This window comes from Thamnophis sirtalis, unplaced genomic scaffold (assembly GCF_051295495.1).
Source record: "Thamnophis sirtalis isolate CommonGarterSnake01/CBP01778 unplaced genomic scaffold, rThaSir2_p1.2 scaffold_10, whole genome shotgun sequence".
NCBI classification, from domain to species: domain Eukaryota; kingdom Metazoa; phylum Chordata; class Lepidosauria; order Squamata; family Natricidae; genus Thamnophis; species Thamnophis sirtalis.
The window spans coordinates 2,512,400-2,531,904 of record NW_028261390.1 but is presented as its reverse complement, the minus strand read 5'-3'; the positions used below and the strand labels follow the sequence as shown (position 1 = coordinate 2,531,904).

Sequence of the window (19,505 nt, the reverse complement as noted above, 5' to 3'; positions counted from 1 at the left end):
CCTCTCCCACAGTCCTCCTCTTCCTCCTCCCCTCCACAAAGCCCACTCCCAGTCCTCCTCCTCTTCCTCCTCCTTCCTTCCCCTCTCCCCCCGTCTGCCACTCCCTTCTAGCACTGATGAAGTTGCCTAGTTGGGCCATGAAACGTCTGCAAGGAAAGAACCAAGCTCAGAGAGCACCAAGGACCCCACAGTCGTCTTCCTCCTCCTCCTCCTCCTCCTCCTCCTCCTCCTCTTCCTCACAATCCCCACTCCCTTCTACAACTGATGATGTTACCTAGTTGGGCCATGAAACGTCTTCTCTTTGTCTCTTTCTCCTCCCTCCCTTCCTTTCTCCCTCCCTTCGCTTCTTTTTCCTTCCTTCCCTTTGCCTTTTTTCCTTCCTTCCTTCCTCCTTCCCTTCCCTTTGCCTCTTTCTCCTTCTTCCCTTCCTTCCTTCCTCCCTCCCTCTTTCTCTCCTCCCTCCCTCTTTCCCTTCCCTTTGTCTTTCTCTCCTTCCTTCCTTCCTTCCTTCCTTCCTTCCTTCCTTCCTTCTATTATTTTAGCCTTGCAGGAAAACCCGGCAACTAATGAACTACCCTTACTACCAGCAAGTTCCTAGTCCCCTAAGGTTGCAAAGGCCGGCTTGGAGTGAATATGCAAAGGGATCGCAACATACCACGTAAGGAGAATAAATGTTTTCTGTTATTCCGACAGGACGGAGGCTTCGTGCCAAACAAGCGTCCTCACTCTGCGGGGAGCACCTCTGTTCCTAATGAGCAGGCCCCTCGCCCTCCTCGCAGCGTGTAGTGTTTTGGGGGGTGTGAATTGTTTTCAAGAGGACCATGACACCCAACGTCACACGCGCACTTACTGGTTTCTTTCCAGGACCAGGACGAGCTCCTTGCCACCCACTGTCATGGCTACCTCTCCGTGATCAGGTGGTGAGGCCTGCATTTAAAAGAGAGACAGAGAGAGAGAGACAGAGGGAAAGAGAGAGGGAGAGACAGAGAGAGAGAGAGAGATGGAGAGACAGAGAGAGACAGAGGGAAAGAGAGAGGGAGAGACAAAGAGAGAGAGAGAGATGGAGAGACAGAGACAGAGAGAGAGAAAGAGAGAGAGAGATGGAGAGACAGAGAGAGAGAAAGAGAGAGAGAGAGATGGAGAGAGATGGAGACAACATACACACAGAGGGAGAGACAGGGAGAGAGAGAGATGGAGAGGGAGGGAGGGACAGAGAGGGAAAGAGAGAGATAGAGATGGAGAGACAGAGAGAGAGAGAAAGAGAGAGATGGAGACACAGAGAGAGAGAGACAGAGAGATGGAGACACACACAAACAGAGGGAGAGATAGAGAAAAAGAGAGAGAGAGATGGAGAGACAGACAGAGAGAAAGAGATGGAGAGAGAGATGGAGACACAGACACACAGAGGGAGAGACAGAGAGAAAGAGAGAGAGATGGAGAGACAGAGACAGAGAGGGAGAGAAAGAGAGAGATATGATTAAAATTGTAAACACACACTTTGCTTCCGGCACACTTAAATCAGTATGTATGTATGTATGTATGTATGTATGTATATATGTGTGTGTGTGTGTGTTTTATTTGTGCTGATAAATAAATAAAGGGAGACTAGTATAGATCTATTTCAAGCTATTTAGCTCTCATCAGCTAGCCATACCCTTACTGGGATTCGAACCTGGGCTATATATTTTTTAAAGTCACAACCCCCGGTATGCCCAAATATGGGAGGAAGTTCACTGCTTCCATTCTTTGTCCATCGGCTCGTCATAAGAGACCATCCAGACAGAAACCCAATATTCTTACTGTTGCCTTTTGTTACATTTGTGTTGTATTTGTGCTGGTAAATAAATAAAGGGAGACTAGTGTAGATCTATTTCAAGCTATTTAGCTCTCATCAGCTAGCCATAGCCTTACTGGGATTAGAACCTGTGCTGTATTGCATCTTAGGCAGATGTGTTAACCATTAAGCCACAGAGTTCCTCTCCATGTGTTAATGGTTAACACATCTGCCTAAGATGCAATACAGCACAGGTTCGAATCCCAGTAAGGGTATGGCTAGCTGATGAGAGCTAAATAGCTTGAAATAGATCTATACTAGTCTCCCTTTATTTATTTATCAGCACAAATACAACGTGTGTGTGTGTGTGTGTGTATATATGTATATGTTTGTTTGTTTATTATTTATTTATTTATTTATTTATTTATTTATTTATTTATTTATTTATTTACATGAGAGAGAGGAGGACCTGTTGGGGAAGGAGGCCGAGTGCCATGGGAATGGCAAAAGCTTTGGGAGGGAAATCGGAAACGGGTCAATGGTCACACCGTATAAGGAAAATCCCTACAGAAAGTTCCCTACGTGGCACCTGCCCTCGGCCGATGTGGGTGCATTTGAAGTAACGTTATTGCTCTGTTCTATTCTAAATCTGGAATGAAGGAGAAACTTCCTGACAGTGAGAACAATTCACCCGTGGAACGGCCTGCCACCAGAAGTTGTGGGTGCTCCATCAGTGGAGGTTTTGAAGAAGAGACTGGACAGTCGTTTGTCTGGAATGGTATAAGGTCTCCTGCTTGAGCAGGGGGGCTGGGCTAGAAGACCTCTAAGGTCCCTTCCAGCTCTATTCTGACGGATCGATTGAAACCGATTGGCGGTTAGGGGTGCTAGTTGGTATTGATGACATTCACGGATGTAGGGAGTACCCCTGAACAACAACTAGCAGTCAGAAAATCTTTGACTTAGCGCATGGACAGACTTCACCATGGTTTCAGCTGAGAAGCTGTGAGCATCCTCAACAGAGCCAGGTCCAAAAACGCTGGAGAATTCCTAGAAGCCTGGCACTCCAACAAAGGGGCTATCGACAGGCACACAGAGATAAACAACATTTACAAACCTTTCACAAGGGGCACCATCAAAACATCTCAGAAGGAAACAAAAAAAGACTTTGCTGTCCAGAGATCCACAGGCAGATAAGCAGAGATTAACCCCCAAAATTAACCCTAGACCAACAATCAAGAAGTAAAGGATTCCACACACACACACACACACACAATCAGAGAAACAATCAAACATAAACAGCCTAATCAAATAAGCACCAAAAACATTCACACCGACACTCTTCTACGCAGCCACTGGCATATAAATAGAGAGAGAAAAACCCCACGGCCTTCCAGCAATGATGATGTTACCTAGTTGGGTAATAAAAGGTCTGCAATAAAAGAATCGAGTTCAGAGAGCACCAGGAAACCCCACAGTCCTCCTACTCTCCACCAACCCCACTCTTTTCTAACACTGATTATGTTATGTAGTTTGGTAATGAAAGGTCTGCAAGAAAACTACCAAGCTCAGAGAGCATCAAGGACCACACAGTCCTCCTTCTCCTCCTCTTCTTCCTCTTCCCTCTCCTCCTTTTCCCCTCTCCTCCTCCTCTTCCCTTGCTCCCCCTCCATCTCCTCTTCCTCCTCCTCCTTTCCCCTCTCATCCTCTTCTCTCTCTTCCTCCTCCTTTCCCTTGCTCCCCCTCCTTCTCCTCTTCCTCTTCCTCCTCCTCCTTTCCCCCTCTCATCCTCTTTTCCCTCTTCCTCTTCCCTTGTTCCCTTTATCCTCTTCCTCCCCCTCGTCTTCTTCTCCTCTTCTTCTTCCCCCACTCCTTTTCCCCTCCTTCTCCTCTTCCTCCCCTTCTTCTTCCCCTTCCCTCTCCTTTTCCCCTCTCCTCTTCCTCCTCTTCCCTTGTTCCCCCTCTTTCCTCCCCTCCTTCTCCTCTTCCTCCCCCTCTTCTTCCTCTTCCTCCTCTTCTTCCTTCCCTCTCCTCCTTTTCCCCTCTCCTCTTCCTCCCCCTCCTCTTTCTCCCCTTCCTCCCCCTTCTTCCTCTTCCTCCTCCTCTTCCCCTTTTCCTACTCTTCCTCCCCTTCCCCTTCTCCTCTTCCCCCTCTTTTCCCCCCCTCTCCTCCCTCTTACCCTCCTCCCCCTTTCTCCTCCTCCTCCTCCTCCCTTCTGCAAGCCCCATTCCCTTCTAGCTCTGATGATGTTCCCTAGTTGGGTCATGAAACGTCTGCAAGAAAAACCACCGAGCTCAGAGAGCACCAAGGACCCCACAGTCCTCCTCCTCCTCCTCCTCTCTGCATACCCTACTCCCTTTTAGCACTGATGACGTTCCTTAGTTGGGTCATGAGACGCCTGCAAGAAAACCACCAAGCTCAGAGGGCACCAAAGGAGGCGTGTTTTGCCCTACTGCACAGACTGGTCTAAAGAGACTCTCAAGACGCTCATCCCCAGCTCCCCTCTGCATCCCACAGGTCCAGGTGTGCCCTGCCCCAGGTGTGTCCTGCCTTCCCCAATCCCCTCATCGGCACAACGACATCATGCCGCGTGTCGCGAGATCCACCGCAATTCCACCCACAAACCCTGGCTAATCCGCAACTCTGGATTCGTGACGCGCCTTAAACCAGCAACGGAGACAAACGCAGGGTCCGTGTGTCTTGTGAAGCTGCCCAAACCCCCCACCCACCCACCCACCCTCAAAGGTCGCGCAACCCCAGCTGTTATAGCAACGTGGCTTTTTGTGTTCCCTCGGTTTCCCAAAGAGTTTTTTCCCAATTTTCCCCGGGACGAGGCAACAACGCAGAGAACTTTTTGCCCGACAATAAAGACAGCAAACATTCCGGTTAAATGCACAGCAACCGCATTTGTGACGCGGGGAGTTGGGGGGTGGAATTTGGGGGCCGGCCCCTTCGCTCTGCTTTTCCCAGGCGCTGCTTTTGGCCCATCTTCCCGAGGTGTCGACTGAACAAAGAAGTGGGGGGGGGTGAATGTGGTGTAAAATAAAACGAAGTACAATCAAACCAGGACAATGTCAGTAGAGAAAATAACACGTGGAAACGAAACAAAGCGAAAATAAAGGCAACAAAAGGCAGGCGGAAATAAAATATAAAAACAAAAAAAGGCAATAAAATGAATAAATTGGAGAATAAAAATTAATAATCACAGCTGAAACTAAACTAGAATAAAGCAAAATAAAATAATAAAACAATAAAAATGAAATGAAATAATTAAAATAAAAAAATTAAATAGGAACAGAAGTTGCCTCCATAAGTTGTGAATGCTCCAACACTGGAAGTCTTTAAGAAGATGCTGGATAGCCATTTGTCTGAAACAGTATAGGGTTTCCTGCCTAGGCAGGGGGTTGGACTAGAAGACCTCCAAGGTCCCTTCCAACTCTGCTATTATATTGTATGTCTAGTTTAATAGAAAGAAGGACTAGGGGAGACATGATAGCAGTCTTCCAATATCTCAGAGCTGCCACAAAGAAAAGGGAGTCATGCTATTCTCCTGAAGGCAGTACAAGAAGCAATGGGTGGAAACTAATCCAGGAGAGAAGCAACTTAGAACTGAGCAGAAATTTCCTGACAGTGAGGACAATGAATCAGTGGAACAGAAGTTGCCTCCAGAAGTTGTGAATCCCCCAACACTGGAAGTTTTGAAGAAGATGTTGGATAGCCATTTGTCTGAAGTGGTGTAGGGTTTCCTGCCTGGGTAGGGGGTTGGACTAGAAGACCTCCAAGGGCCCTTCCAACTCTGCTACTGTATTAGAAATAATAAAAATAAAATAATAAAAATAAAAAATAAAAAATAATAAAAAAGAAAAAAGAAAAAATAAAAAATAAAAAATAAAAAATAAAAAATAAAAAATAAAATAATAAAATAATAAAATAATAAAATAAAATAAAATAAAATAATAAAAAAATAAAATAAAATAAATAAAATAATAAAATAAATAAAATAATAAAATAATAAAATAATAAAATAATAAAATAATAAAATAATAAAATAAAATAAAATAAAATAAAATAAATAAAATAAAATAAAATAATAAAATAAAATAATAATAAACTAAACTAAACTAAAAACTAAACTAAACTAAAAACTAAACTAAACTAAAAACTAAACTAAACTAAAAACTAAACTAAACTAAAAACTAAACTAAACTAAAAACTAAACTAAACTAAAAACTAAACTAAACAAAACATTAAACTAAACTAAAAACTAAACTAAACAAAAAATTACTAAACACTAAACTAAACTAAACTAAACAGCAAAATTTTGACTGCCAGGCATGTTGCTGCCTGCAGTAGCGGTCCAAGATTTGAAAATAATCACAGACACATACAAAAAAAAGTCTGGTGCAATTCAAATAAAGTTTGCAGGAGGAGGAGGGGGGGCCAGATGTCAAACTGCAGCTGCAAACTCGCACCCACACCCCTTGAGCCCCCTTGTTTGTTTTCACTTGGATTTTGTCTTTCTTGGGTTACTGCTGACTTCCTCCAGGCTGCTGTGAGATTCGCAGCCCCTGCCGGATTCCAAAAAAGGACTCCGGGCCCAGCGAGGAAGAAGGCGGGCGTGGGGCAGAGACCCCCTCAAGGCCCCCCTCTTCCCCTGCTGCCTTAAAAGGAGAACAGGGTCATTTTCTCTCGACCCCCCCCCCGGAATCCTTGGCTTCTACCAGCCGAGGGTCTTTAGAGGAGACACGTCTGCAAATCATTTCCCCCTCCCCTCCCCACCCACCCGCCTGACCTCCATGGCCCACCCTAGAGGTCAGGGTTTTTTAAACTTGGCACATTTAAGAGGGGTGGACTTCAATTCCCAGAATTCCCCAGCGAGCATAAGGAATTGGAATCCACACTGGCTGGGGAATTCTGGGAGTTGAAGTCCTCACATACCGGCTGGGGAATTCTGGGAGTTGAAGTCCTCACATACGGGATGGGGAATTCTGGGGGTTGAAGTCCTCACATACCGGCTGGGGAATTCTGGGAGTTGAAGTCCTCACATACCGGCTGGGGAATTCAGGGAGTTGAAGTCCTCACATACCGGCTGGGGAATTCTGGGAGTTGAAGTCCTCACATACCGGCTGGGGAATTCTGGGAGTTGAAGTCCTCACATACCGGCTGGGGAATTCTGGGAGTTGAAGCCCTCACATACCGGCTGGGGAATTCTGGGAGTTGAAGTCCTCACATACCGGCTGGGGAATTCTGGGAGTTGAAGTCCTCACATACCGGCTGGGGAATTCTGGGAGTTGAAGTCCTCACATACCGGCTGGGGAATTCTGGGAGTTGAAGTCCTCACATACCGGCTGGGGAATTCTGTGAGTTGAAGCCCTCACATACTGGCTGGGGAATTCTGGGAGTTGAAGCCCTCACATACCGGCTGGGGAATTCTGGGAGTTGAAGCCCTCACATACCGGCTGGGGAATTCTGGGAGTTGAAGTCCTCACCTACCGGCTGGGGAATTCTGAAGTCCTCACATACCGGCTGGGAATTCTGGGAGCTGAAGTCCTCAGACACTGGCTGGGGGAATTCTACAAGCTCATGTCCAGATATATTGAGCTTGGAGTTGTGGGAATTCACATATCTTAAATGTGAACTTTAACTCCAGACGTCTTTAAGTTGCCGAATTGAAAACAACCTTACTATAGATGGTGATGGATTTACAGTGAGGAGCAGCAGCTGCATCGCAACTCCCTTTGCACACACTATTGAGCCATGTGCAAAATGCTGTGGCACATGGATTTTAATTGATGCACTCCCCTTTCCCTTTGGGGTCCTTGGTGCTCTCTGAGCTCGGTGGTTTTCTTCCAGACGTTTCATGACCCAGCTAGGGAACACCCTCAGTGCTAGTGGGGTTTTCCTCTCAATGTACATCCTAGCGGCTGTTCTAACATACTACATCCATAGACTGTGCAAAAGGGACCACCGAGGAGGCCCAAAGTGGAACTACAAAGACCAAAAGGCACCTCCCCGCCTGCAATCAGCACCCAGATGAGTGTAGCTTCACTCCAAGATGAACATCGGACGGACTGTCAAGGTGTAAACAAGGAACCGCCAGGCAAACTAATATTAAACATTGCGATGCTTAGCTGCAGGCGAGTAGCAGCTGGACACCACGATTCGTCCTCGTGTCCCACAGTCAGGGGTGGGTTTCCCAGGGGCTGCTACTGCTGGCTCGCTCAGGGACGCACCCCGCCGGGCATGGCCAAATACTAAAAAAAAATGCTTCTTTGCAGCCAAAAAACAAGATGCAGTGGATATGGCACCACCAAGAGAGCCAGTTTGGGGGGCGTTCCGTTCCAGCAATGCAGGCTGCCAAGTTACTACTGGTTCAGCCGAACTGGTCCCAAAGTGCTAGGAACCCACCTCTGCTCACGGCCCTGTAATGCGCCTGGGTGTTTGGGGCAGCCATGCTGGCAAGCCCCTCTTGCAGGAAAGGCTCCGGGATTGCTGACCTCCCTCTTCGTCTTCCTCACCCAGAGAACAGCTCCACCTCCCCCCCCCAAGCCCCACCCGTTTGCAGCCACAAAAGAGGTCAATCGTGGTGCGGCGGGCCAAACCCCAGCCCCAAGAGGAATGCCCGGCATGGGGGTGGACGTGCCAAGCACAAAATAAACCCACGTTCCCTGCCACCCGGGCCTCGGCACCCTAAATATAGACGCTGAAGCAGCCAGCAGCCATCGGGAGGAACCTGGGCTGCCTCTCTGGGGCTGCGAGTGGAATTCAGAGCAATGCACAGAACTGGCAGGAGGGAAACAACTTTGCGGCTCTTCTGGGTGTATGACAGAAAGGGAGCGGGGAGAGAAAGAGAGGGAAAGTGTGAAAGGGAAAAAGGGAAAGGGAGAAAAGAGAGGGAAGGAGAAACTAAGAGAGAGAGAGAGAGAAAAGAGAGAAAGAGGGGGGAAAGAAAGTGAGAAAAAGCAAGAGGGAAAGAGAGGGAGAGAGATGGGGAAGGGAAAGAGAAAAACAAAGGGAGAGGGAAAGACAGAAAGGGAGAGAGAGAGAAAACAGAGAGGAGAGAGAGAGAGAGAGAAAGGAAGGAAGGAAGGAAGGAAGGAGGCAGGCAGGCAGGAAGACAAGAAGGAAGGAAGGGAAATGGAGAAGGGAGGGAGTGAATGAGCGAGTGAATGAGAAAGGAAGAGAGAAGGAGGTAGGGAGGAAGGAAAGCAGGGAGAATAGAGGGAGGGAGGGAGGGAGGGAGGAAGGAAGGAAATGAGAGGGACAGTGGGAAGAAAGGAGGGAGGAAAAAGAAAGGAAGAAAGAAGGGAGGAAGAAGAAAGGAAGAAAAGAGGGAAGGAAGGAATGAGAAAGGAAGAAGGAGGGAGGAAAGCAGGGAGAATAGAGGAAGGAAAGAAGGAAGGAAGGAGAGGGCGGGAGGAAGGAGAGGGAGGGAGGGAGGAAGGAAAAAGAGAGAGAGGGAGGGGGAGGGGGAGGAAGGAAGGAGTGAGTGAGCGAGTGAGTGAGAAAGGAAGAGGGAAGGAGGTAGGGAGGAAGGAAAGCAGGGAGAATAGAGGGAGGGAGGGAGGGAGGGAGGGAGGGAGGAAGGAAGAAAGGAAGGAAGGAAAGAGAGAGCACTTCATTCCAGAGATTAAAATTGGCCCAAAGACTTAGAAAGTGAACTTTGTGTCCAACAACCAGGAAGATTCCCCAAAAAGGGTTTTCGACAACTTGACACCCCCCCCACATAGATCTCCCCCCCCCTTTCAGATCCTCCTCCTCTTCACCCCCATCCTGCCCAATTATAACACATTCCCCAACGCCGCAGCCGTCAGTTCCCAGGCCACAGACTCACTTAACGTCTGTCTTACTTAGCAATGGAAAGGTTGGGCTACACTGGGGTCGTATGTCGAGGACCACCTGCACACGAAGAGGACCCCAGGGATCCCCACGACATTAGCAGGAGGAATATGGTAGCAACTTCTCCCCCCCCCCAAAATATATATATATATTAATCAAAGTGCCTGGGGACGATGGGCTTTGAACCCATGGATGCGCTAAGCCCCCTGCAGCTGGGAAGCAGCTGTTTCCCAGAGGGGGCTCGGATAACTTAAGCCAGCATCTGGGCGAACAAAGGGGTCTCTATCAAGAGAAGACACACACACACCCCGACGAACAGCTGAAATCACAGCCCCCAACCCAACCCCCATTCCTTCCTTCTCTGCTTGGGTCAAAAGCGCTCCGAAAACTGAACATTTTCTAGGATTTATGCAGGTAGTCCTTGAATTACGACCACAATGGAGCCCGCCTGTTGTTAAGCGAGGTACCGGTTCAGTGAATTCCGTGTCGCCGTTAAGGGAATCCCTGAGGTTGGCACGCTGGTAATGCAGTCATTAAGTGAATCTGATGTTCCCCTTTACGTTGATGGTCGCAAAAGGGGATCACGTGACCCTGGGACACTGCGACCGTCATAAATATGAGTCAGGTGCCAAGCACCTGGATTTTGATGACGTGACCCTGGGGATGCTGCAATGGTCGTAAGTGTGAAAAGCGGTCATAAGTCGCTTTTTTCCAGTAATTTCCAATGACTGCTAAACCTGTTTTCCAAATTTGCAATGGGCGTAAGTGTGAAAAAATGGCCGTAACTGTGAAACAAATGGTCGTAAGTGTGAGAAAATGGTGAAAAGTGTCTTTTGTTAGTACTGTTGCCTAGTCGGTCAGTCAATGAATCGTAAGTTGAGGACTCTCTGTATTTCTTTTCCTTTTTGGGGAGAGAATTTCAATCGTCATTGTTCCATGAAGACATCTAATCTTCTTGGCGTTTTCTCACCAAGAACCTCTGTTCGTCGCTAAGCGGATCTTAGTAGCTTCTAGTTGGTCACCAACTCTAGTCAACTTTGACTGGGTTGGGAAACTAACCAGGACTGGACCTATAGGTAGTCCTCAATTTATGGGCATAATTCAGCCCAAAATTTATGTTGCTAATTGAAACAATGAGTTTTGTCCCATTTTAACTCCTTTCCAAGTGGCCTCAACGACCCTCTAAAAGGAGGAAAATGACCAGCTGTCTGCAAAGAATATCAATCCTTCCCTTCCTCACCATCCAGTCAGAAGCTGAAGAAGCTTCTTGGGTGAGAAGAGAAACGTCTTCAAAAGGAGAAAAAAAACAAGGAAGTCCAGTTGCTTCCTGAAAAAGCATCTTTGAGACAACCGTCACCTGGATGACGGAGAATCTCTAAAAGGTAAAAGCGAAGGTAAAGGTTCCCCTCGCACATACATGCTACTCGTTCCCAACTCTAGGGGGCGGTGCTCATCTCCCTTTCAAAGCCGAAGAGCCAGCGCTGTCCGAAGACGTCTCCGTGTCATGTGGCCGGCATGACTCAATGCCCGAAGGCGCACGGAACGCTGTTCCCTTCCCACCAAAGGTGGTTCCTATTTTTCTACTTTCATTTTTTACGTGCTTTCGAACTGCTAGGTTGGCAGACGCTGGGACAAGTCACGGGAGCTCACTCCGTTACGCGGCGCTAGGGATTCGAACCGCCGAACTGCCGACCTTTCTGATCGACAAGCTCAGCGTCTTGGCCACTGAGCCACCGCGCGTCCCTTGGAGAATGTCTACAGACGTCCCCGATTAAATCAAAACCGAACGAGCACGAATTATCTAAGCCAATCTTTACCTTTTCGGCCCCTTCAACCGATCGGCGGCTCCGGCCAGCTCCAGAAATCCAGCGGGGAGTGACAGATTCTCCTTGGGGTGGCCATTCTAAAAATTAACCAAAATAATAATAATTATAATCATCATCACTGGAATTACATTTAAAACGGTTAAAAATTGACAAAATCACCATCAGTCAAATGCAAAAAGCCGCACTGCTTGGATCTGCACGCATATTACGAAAATACGTTACGACGTCCTAGGCTCCTGGGTGGGGCCCGACTAGTAACCAATGCCGAATCCGGCGAAACAACTGGCCGCTGTGATACAATTGTGTGATAATAATAATAATAATAACCACAACAGCAAAATGGAAGAACGGGAAACCAGCCTGCAAACCACCAAAAAAGAGAGAGAGAGAGAAAATAAACTTTTATTTATTTATTTATTTAAAAGAAAGCCCATCAGAATAGAGCTGGAAGGGACCTTGGAGGTTCTGGGCGGACTGGATGGGTCAAACTCAGCCACAGAGGGAGTGTGTGGTGAGATGAAACCTGGATCTGCATGTTGTGGGAACCAAGCTCTACCATGGAGTGAGTTTTCGGGGTTTCCTGTGTGGTCCTGTCAGGTAAAGCTCAGCTAAAGACTAGATCAGTGTTTTTCAACCACTGTGCCGCGGCACACTAGTGTGCCGTGACATAGTGTAAGGTGTGCCGTGGGAAAAACACTTTATATATAGTCAATATAGGCACAGAGTTAAAAAATTTTAACATTTTCTAATGGTGGTGTGCCTCGTGATTTTTTTCATGAAAAAAGTATGCCTTTGCACAAAAAAGGTTGAAAAACACTGGACTAGATTAGACCAGACCAGACCAGACTGGAGTAGAATACAGTAGAATAGTAGAGTAGAGTAGAGTAGAGTAGAGTAGAGTAGAGTAGAGTAGAGTAGAGTAGAGTAGAGTAGAGTAGAGTAGAGTAGAGTAGAGTAGAGTAGAGTAGAGAAGAGAAGAGAAGAGAAGAGAAGAGAATAGAATAGAATAGTAGAATAGTTGGGTAGGGTATAGTATAGTATAGTAGAGTATAGTAGAGTATAGTAGAGTATAGTAGAGTAGAGTAGAGTAGAGTAGAGTAGAGTAGAGTAGAGTAGAGTAGAGTAGAGTAATAGCAGAGAATAGAATATAATAGAACAGAATAGAGTAAAATAGAAATATAGAATACAATAGAATAGAGTAGAGTAGAATACAGTAGAATAGAGTATAGAGTAGAGTAGAGAACAGTAGAATAGAGTAGGGTAGGGAGGGTAGGGTAAGGCAGGACAGGGTAGGGTAGAGTAGGGTAGAGTAGAGTAGAGTAGAATAATAGCATAGAATAGAATAGAACTGAACAGAACAGAATAGAGTAGAATAGAAATATAGAGTAGAGTAGAGTAGAGTAGAGTAGAGTAGAGTAGAGTAGAGTAGAGTAGAGTAGAGTAGAGTAGAGTAGAGTAGAGTAGAGTAGAGTAGAGTAGAGTAGAGTAGAGTAGAGTAGAGTAGAATTCTTTATTGGCCAAGTGTGATTGGAGACACAAGAGAATTTGTCTTTGGTGCCTATGCTCTTCAGAGTACATAAAAAGACAAGATATATTCATCAAGACTCATAAGGTACAACACTTAGTCATAGGTTACTAATAAGCAATCAAATCCTAAAGACCACATTGATTGGGTTGTGGGATCTCAACCTGGGTCACCATGTTGTGTGAACCCAACTCTGATTGGCAGTAGGTTCCGTGGAAGCTCTGGGTGGACTTGATAGGTTAAACTCAGCTCCCGACGGATTGTGTTTGTTGGGAGATGAAACTTGGGTCACCGTGTTGTGTGAACCCAGCTCTAACTTGGGAGTGACTTTTGGGGATATCCTAGGGAGTCTTGATTGCCCAAGTTCAGCTCCAGACCAGACGGGGTGTGTTCGTGGGATCACACCTGTGTCAGCATGTGGTGGGAACCCAACTTGGGCGTGGGTTTCTGGAAAGATCTGGACGGCCTTAAAGAGCTTCAGCCGATCCACAGAGGTTGCAGAGCGAGGAGCAGAAGAGGAGAAGGTTCCTCTCCATCTTCCTGTTGGGTTGGGGCATCACAAGCTCACCACACCTTCCTGCTGTTGTGGGCAACACAGGGGTGGGGTGGTGGCAACAGGTGGCAATCTCCGATCTCGGGAAACCAAACCAGGATGGGTGGAGTTCAGCGTACAGAAGAAGCCGGCAGGAAATGGAAGTGATGGCAATCACCACCTGCGGTTTCCGTTTCTTGAGCGTTGGTCCTTCTGGGCTCATGTTATTGTGAATGGGCTCATGTTATTGTCCTTCTGGGCTCATGTTATTGTCAATGGTTTAGGACAGTGTTTCTCAACCTTGGTGACTTTAAGTCCTGTGGACTTCAACTCCCAGAATCCCCCAGCCAGCATAGCTGGCTGGGGGATTCTGGGAGTTGAAGTCCACAGGACTTAAAGTCACCAAGGTTGAGAAACACTGGTTTAGGACACGTTTGGGGGACCTCTGAATTAAAGAGACGATGCCACTTGAGATGATGCCACTTGCTAAGGCGCCCGCAAATCAGCCAAGGGCACAAAGTTTGCAACACAAGCTGTGCCCTTTTGCCTAAGGGTAAAGGCATCAGGCTTGGAACCAGGAGACAGTGAGTTCTAGTTCTGCCTGAGGCACGAAAGCCAACTGGGTGACTTTGGATCATCACCAGGAGAGGGTGAATTCTAGTGCAACCTCCAGGCATGAAAGCCAATTGGGTTTCTTTGAAGCAACGATCAGGAGGCGGTGAGTTCTAGTCCCATCTCAGGCATGAAAGCCAATTGAGTGACTTTGGGCCAATCACCAGGAGGCGGTGAGTTCTAGTGCAACTTTGCAGGAAAGCCAATTGGGTGACGTGGTCCAATCACCGGGAGACGGTGAGTTCTAGCCCTGTCTTAGGCATAAAAAGCAACTGGGAGACTTTGGGACAATCACCAGGAGACGGTGAGTTCTAGTCCCATTTCATTCATGAAAGCCAATTGGGGGACTTTGGGCCAATCACCAGGAGATGGTGAGTTCTAGTTCCCTGCTTCCCTCCATCTTCCATCTTCCATCTTCCATCTTCCTTCCTTCCTTCCTTCCTTCCTTCTTCCCGCTCTCTTTCCTTCTTCGTCTTGCTTCCCTCCATCTTCCTTCTTCCTTCCTTCCTTCCTTCCTTCCTTCCTTCCTTCCTTCCTTCCTTCCTTCCTTCCTTCTTCCCGCTCTCTTTCCTTCTTCGTCTTGCTTCCCTCCACCTTCCATCTTCCTTCCTTCCTTCCTTCCTTCCTTCCTTCCTTCCTTCCTTCCTTCCTTCTTCCCGCTCTCTTTCCTTCTTCGTCTTGCTTCCCTCCATCTTCCTTCCTTCCTTCCTTCCTTCCTTCCTTCCTTCCTTCCTTCCTTCCTTCCTTCTTCCCGCTCTTTCCTTCTTTGTCTTGCTTCCCTCCATCTTCCTTCTTTCTTCCTTCCTTCCTTCCTTCCTTCCTTCCTTCCTTCCTTCCTTCCTTCCTTCCTTCCTTCCTTCCTCCCGCGCTCTCTTTCCTTCTTCGTCCTGCCTCCCTTCCTCCTCCTTCCTCTCCTCTCCCCCCCCTTCCGCCTTCCATTTGTTTTCATTACACATTTTATTCTCCCAGTTCCTTGGAGGCCGGAGATAAACTTCTTGGAGATGGTGTCATCTTTATAAATAACCACTGGATTTCCCAACCGTTCAAAAGTGCGAAGCTTTCCTGGAAAAGGCCATTCTGCTCTTGTGCTCTTCGGCCTCACCATCCTCTCTCCGCAACCGACGGCCCCGGGCACAGCTCGTACCGAGCCCAAAAGGGGACTTTTGCTGACTTGTTCAAATCCTTCACCTCTATGCTAAATTTTCATGGGGGCAGAGGGTTGTGGGGGGGTGTAAACCACTCTCTAACACAGCGGTCACCAACTGGGGGTCCGGGAGAAAATTTCGTTGGTCCGCAGAAAAATTATTTGCATTTTCTATATTGCACTAAATCCGGGGTCCTCAAACTACGACCCCTGGGACGGACACGTGCAATGGACGCTTGTGTTGCTGCAGAGAGTCTCCCCCTTCGGGGTCTTTTTGTGGGGGGCAGAAATTCCGACTTGGGGTCTGCTTCGGCCTCCTGAGGGGGGGGCTTTGGGCGAAGGCTGGAGGGAAGAGCCGCTGGTGGCGAAGAGCCGGAGGGACTCGTTCCAATGGGACTGCAACATGGCCTGGAACTGGCTGACCATCTCAGCCCGCTGAGCCTCCAGGCGCCGGCACCTGGCCTTGCACTCCCGCAGGTCTTCCCTCTGCTTGGAAAGCCCATGCTCCTAGTCCTCAGTGAGGTGCTTCTGCTGAGCCTCCTTCTCGGCCAGATCCAATTTGAACTGAGCTGTTTTGCCAACTCTTCCTCCTGGGGGCTGCTTAGCTCCAGCAACTGCTTCCTGTTGGGGCCCTAAGGAGCCCGGGCGGGCAGGGGAGGAGGGGCGAGTAGAGGTTGGCTCAATGTGAGTGACATCGAGTTGGCCACGCCCACCCAGTCACGTGACCACCTAGCCACACCCACCCAGCCGTTCATTACACGGAATTTAAAATTATGAATTTAGTGGTCCCTGAGAGAGAGAGAGAGAAAGAGAGAGAAAGAGAGAGAGAGAGAAGGAGGGCGGGAGAGGGAAAATGGATTATAAGTAGAGAGAGGCATAGAGAGAGAGAGATACACAGAGAGAAAGAGAGAGAGAGATGATAAATGGATGATAGATATGTATATATACATTAGATAAAGATAGACAGATAGATAGATGGATGGAGAGATAGAGATAGATAGATAGATAGATAGATAGATAGATAGATAGATAGATAGATAGATAGATAGATAGACAGACAGACAGACAGACAGACAGACACAGTAGATAGATGATAGGTAGGTAGGTGGGTAGATAAGATATATAGAGAGAGAGAAATGGATGAGAGAGAGAGAGAGAAGGAGGGTGGGAGAGAGGGAAAAATGGATTATAAGTAGAGGGATAGAGAGAGAGAGGTACACACACAGAGAAAGAGAGAGAGATGATAGATGGATGATAGATATATATGCATGTATACATTAGATTAAGATAGATGATAGATAGATAGATAGGCAGGCAGGCAGGCAGGCAGGCAGGCAGACAGACAGACAGACAGAGTAGATAGATGATAGGTAGGTAGGTGGGTAGATAAGATATATAGAGAGAGTAATGGATGATAGTGAGAGAGAGAAAGGAGAGAGGGGGAGAGAGAAATGATTATAAGTAGAGAAAGAAATAAAGAAAGAAAGGAAGGAAGGAAGGAAGGAAGGAAGGAAGGAAGGAAAGCTGCATCTTTTTCTGCCGTGAGTTTTCTCACTTTGTCCCGAGGAACAGAAACCGTCAGAAGACGGGACAGTGCAAAAACATCTGCAGCCGCTGGGAGAGGCCGGATTGGAGGGAGGGCTGGGCGTGAGGAACAAACGCTTCTTCCCCGGCCAGTTGGCTTTGCCGAGGGAGAGCCGGGAGCTAATGGCGCTTGGCCTGCCTGGCGGGTCAGGGAGAGGCTGCCCGTTTACAACCCAACTCGACCATATAGAGGCATGATGGAGCCGGGCCAGATCCTGAAGCCACGAGAGAGGGAAAGAAGGAAGGAAAGAAGGAAGGAGACAGGGAGAGGGGGAGGGAACGAAGGAAGGAGACAGAGAGAAAGAGGAACGAGATAGAGGAAGGAAGCACACCGGGAGGAAGAGAGGAAAGGAAGAAAGGAAAGAAGGAAGGAAACAGGGAGGGAGAGAAGGAAGGAAATAGAGGGAGGAGATAGGGAGGGAAGGAAGGAGACAGAGAGAAAGAGAAGGATGGAAGGAAGTAGAGGAAGGGAGGAGACAGGGAGGGAAGGAAGGAGACAGAGAGAAAGAGAGGGATGGAAGGAGATAGAGGAAGGAAGCACACGGGGAGGAAGAGAGGAAAGGAAGGAAGGAGACAGGGAGGGAGAGAAGGAAGATAATAGAGGAAAGGAAGAGACAAGGAGACAGGGAGGGAAGGAGGGAAGGAAGGAGACAGAGAGAAAGAGAAGGAAGGAGGCGATAGAGGAAGGAAGCACACGGGGAGGAAGAGAGGAAAGAAAGGAAGAAAGGAAAGAAGGAAGGAGACAGGGAGGGAGAGAAGGAAGGAAATAGAGGAAGGAAGGAGACAGGGAGGGAGAGAAGGAAGATAATAGAGGAAAGGAAGAAACAGGGAGACAGGGAGGGAAGGAAGGAGACAGAGAGAAAGAGAAGGAAGGAGGCGATAGAAGAAGGAAGCACACGGGGAGGAAGAGAGGAAAGAAAGGAAGAAAGGAAAGAAGGAAGGAGACAGGGAGGGAGAGAAGGAAGGAAATAGAGGAAGGGAGGAGACAGGGAGGGAAGGAAGGAGACAGAGAGAAAGAGAAGGAAGCAAAGAGATAGAAGAAGGAAGCACACGGGGAGGAAGAGAGGAAAGGAAGGAAGAAGGAAGGGCCCAAGATTTTAGAAGATTTGCTCCCCCACCCATGCGAACCCCTCCCTCAAAATTCCCACCGAGGAAACGCAGCATTGGGGGGGGAAGGCCGCTGGGACAGCCCTTGCCCCCCCCAAAAAAAACGCCTGGATAAGCCCCCTCCTCAAAGGGGCTTCAAGACTCACTTTCTTAATTCGTGACATTCCGCCGTGTTTGGACGGAGGGGCGTTGAGGGCAAGCATGACCTCCAGAGGCCGGATTTGGCCCGGGGGGGTCTCAGGGGTGACAGTCAGGGACGGGACCCCCAAATTTTACACTCGGGGGAGGTCGTAAAATACTGGGGGAGAGGAAGGAGAAGCCCCCCCCTCCCCTCCCAGGTTCTACAGAAGTTCTCCAAAGTTTCTTCTGGAGTTTGGAAAGTTCCTTCTGGGGTTTTTTGGGGGAGGGAAGGGGGCTGTTGCTGGAAAGGGGTCTTGGCTCCCACCCAGGAGCCTTGCTGGTCTCCCTAGCAGGGCTCGGAGGGACCCCTCCCCAAAACGACCAGACCCCTCCAGGGCCGTTTGGAGTCGCTGAGAGTCAAGGCGACTTCAGTTCTTTTTTGGGGTGGGGGGCGTCAATCCCAAAAGGGGAAAGCTAGGAGAGTTGGGCGGTGGGCTGTGCCTGATGGGCTTTGGGGCTGAGGAAGAGGGGCTCCCTGGGTCTCACTCCCCGGCCGGACCCCCCACTCCCGCCCCCTCCCACCCAAGGGAAGCCCCCGCTGACCTGCAGCCTCGGAGCGAAGCGTTCCCAGCCCCGCCAGCAGCAACAGCAGCGCCTGCCCGGCCAGCAGCGGGCGGCGTCCGGCGGGCAGATCCCGGAGCGGCCGGCCAGCCATGCCGCCGAGCTCCTCCGCCCGCCCCGGCCCGCCCTTCTCGCCGCTGCCCGGCCGTAACCAGAACCACATGGCTGGGCAGCCCCCGGCCACGCCCACGCCACGCCCCCTGGGACCCCAGCCACGCCCCCCTCCCCCGCTGGAGCAGAAGGGGGGCAGCCGCCGCTCCCCCGGCCGGAGCGCTCGGGCGCCGAAGCCCCCTGAGGGAGAGAGTCTCTAAGGCGAGAAATAGAGGGAGAATAGGAGTGGATGAGAGAGAGAGAGAGAGAGAGAGAGGTATAGATAGAAAGTTAAATAGAGGAATGGATGGATGGATGGGATAGAGAGAGGTAAAGATAGAAAGTTAAATAGAGATAGAGGGATGGATGGGAGGGATAGAGAGAGGGAGGGTATAGATAGAAAGATAGAGATATAGCAATGGATTGATGGGAGGGAGGAGGAGAAGCATAGATAGAAAGTTAAATAGAGGAATGGATGGATTCATGGATGGATGGATGGATGGATAGGATAGAGAGAGGTATAGATAGAAAGTTAAATAGAGATAGAGAGAGGGATGGATGGATGGGATAGAGAGAGGGGGGGTATAGATAGAAAGAGATAGAGATAGAGCAATGGATTGATGGGAGGGAGGAGGAGAGAGAAGCATAGATAGAAAGTTAAATAGAGGAATGGATGGATGGATGGATGGATGGGATAGAGAGAGGTAAAGATAGAAAGTTAAATAGAGATAGA

At 48.6% G+C, this 19,505-nt stretch overlaps 1 long non-coding RNA gene across 1 annotated transcript; it reads right to left on the bottom strand.

The window, feature by feature from the left end:
• Positions 1-843: 843 nt before the first annotated feature.
• On the bottom strand, positions 844-18,781 carry LOC148043739 (uncharacterized). Its single transcript, XR_015697840.1, has 3 exons — positions 18,665-18,781; positions 11,429-11,514; positions 844-927 (listed from the first exon to the last, which is right to left on the bottom strand). It is a non-coding gene; the product is annotated as an uncharacterized LOC148043739 (long non-coding RNA).
• Between the last annotated feature and the right edge of the window lie 724 nt (positions 18,782-19,505).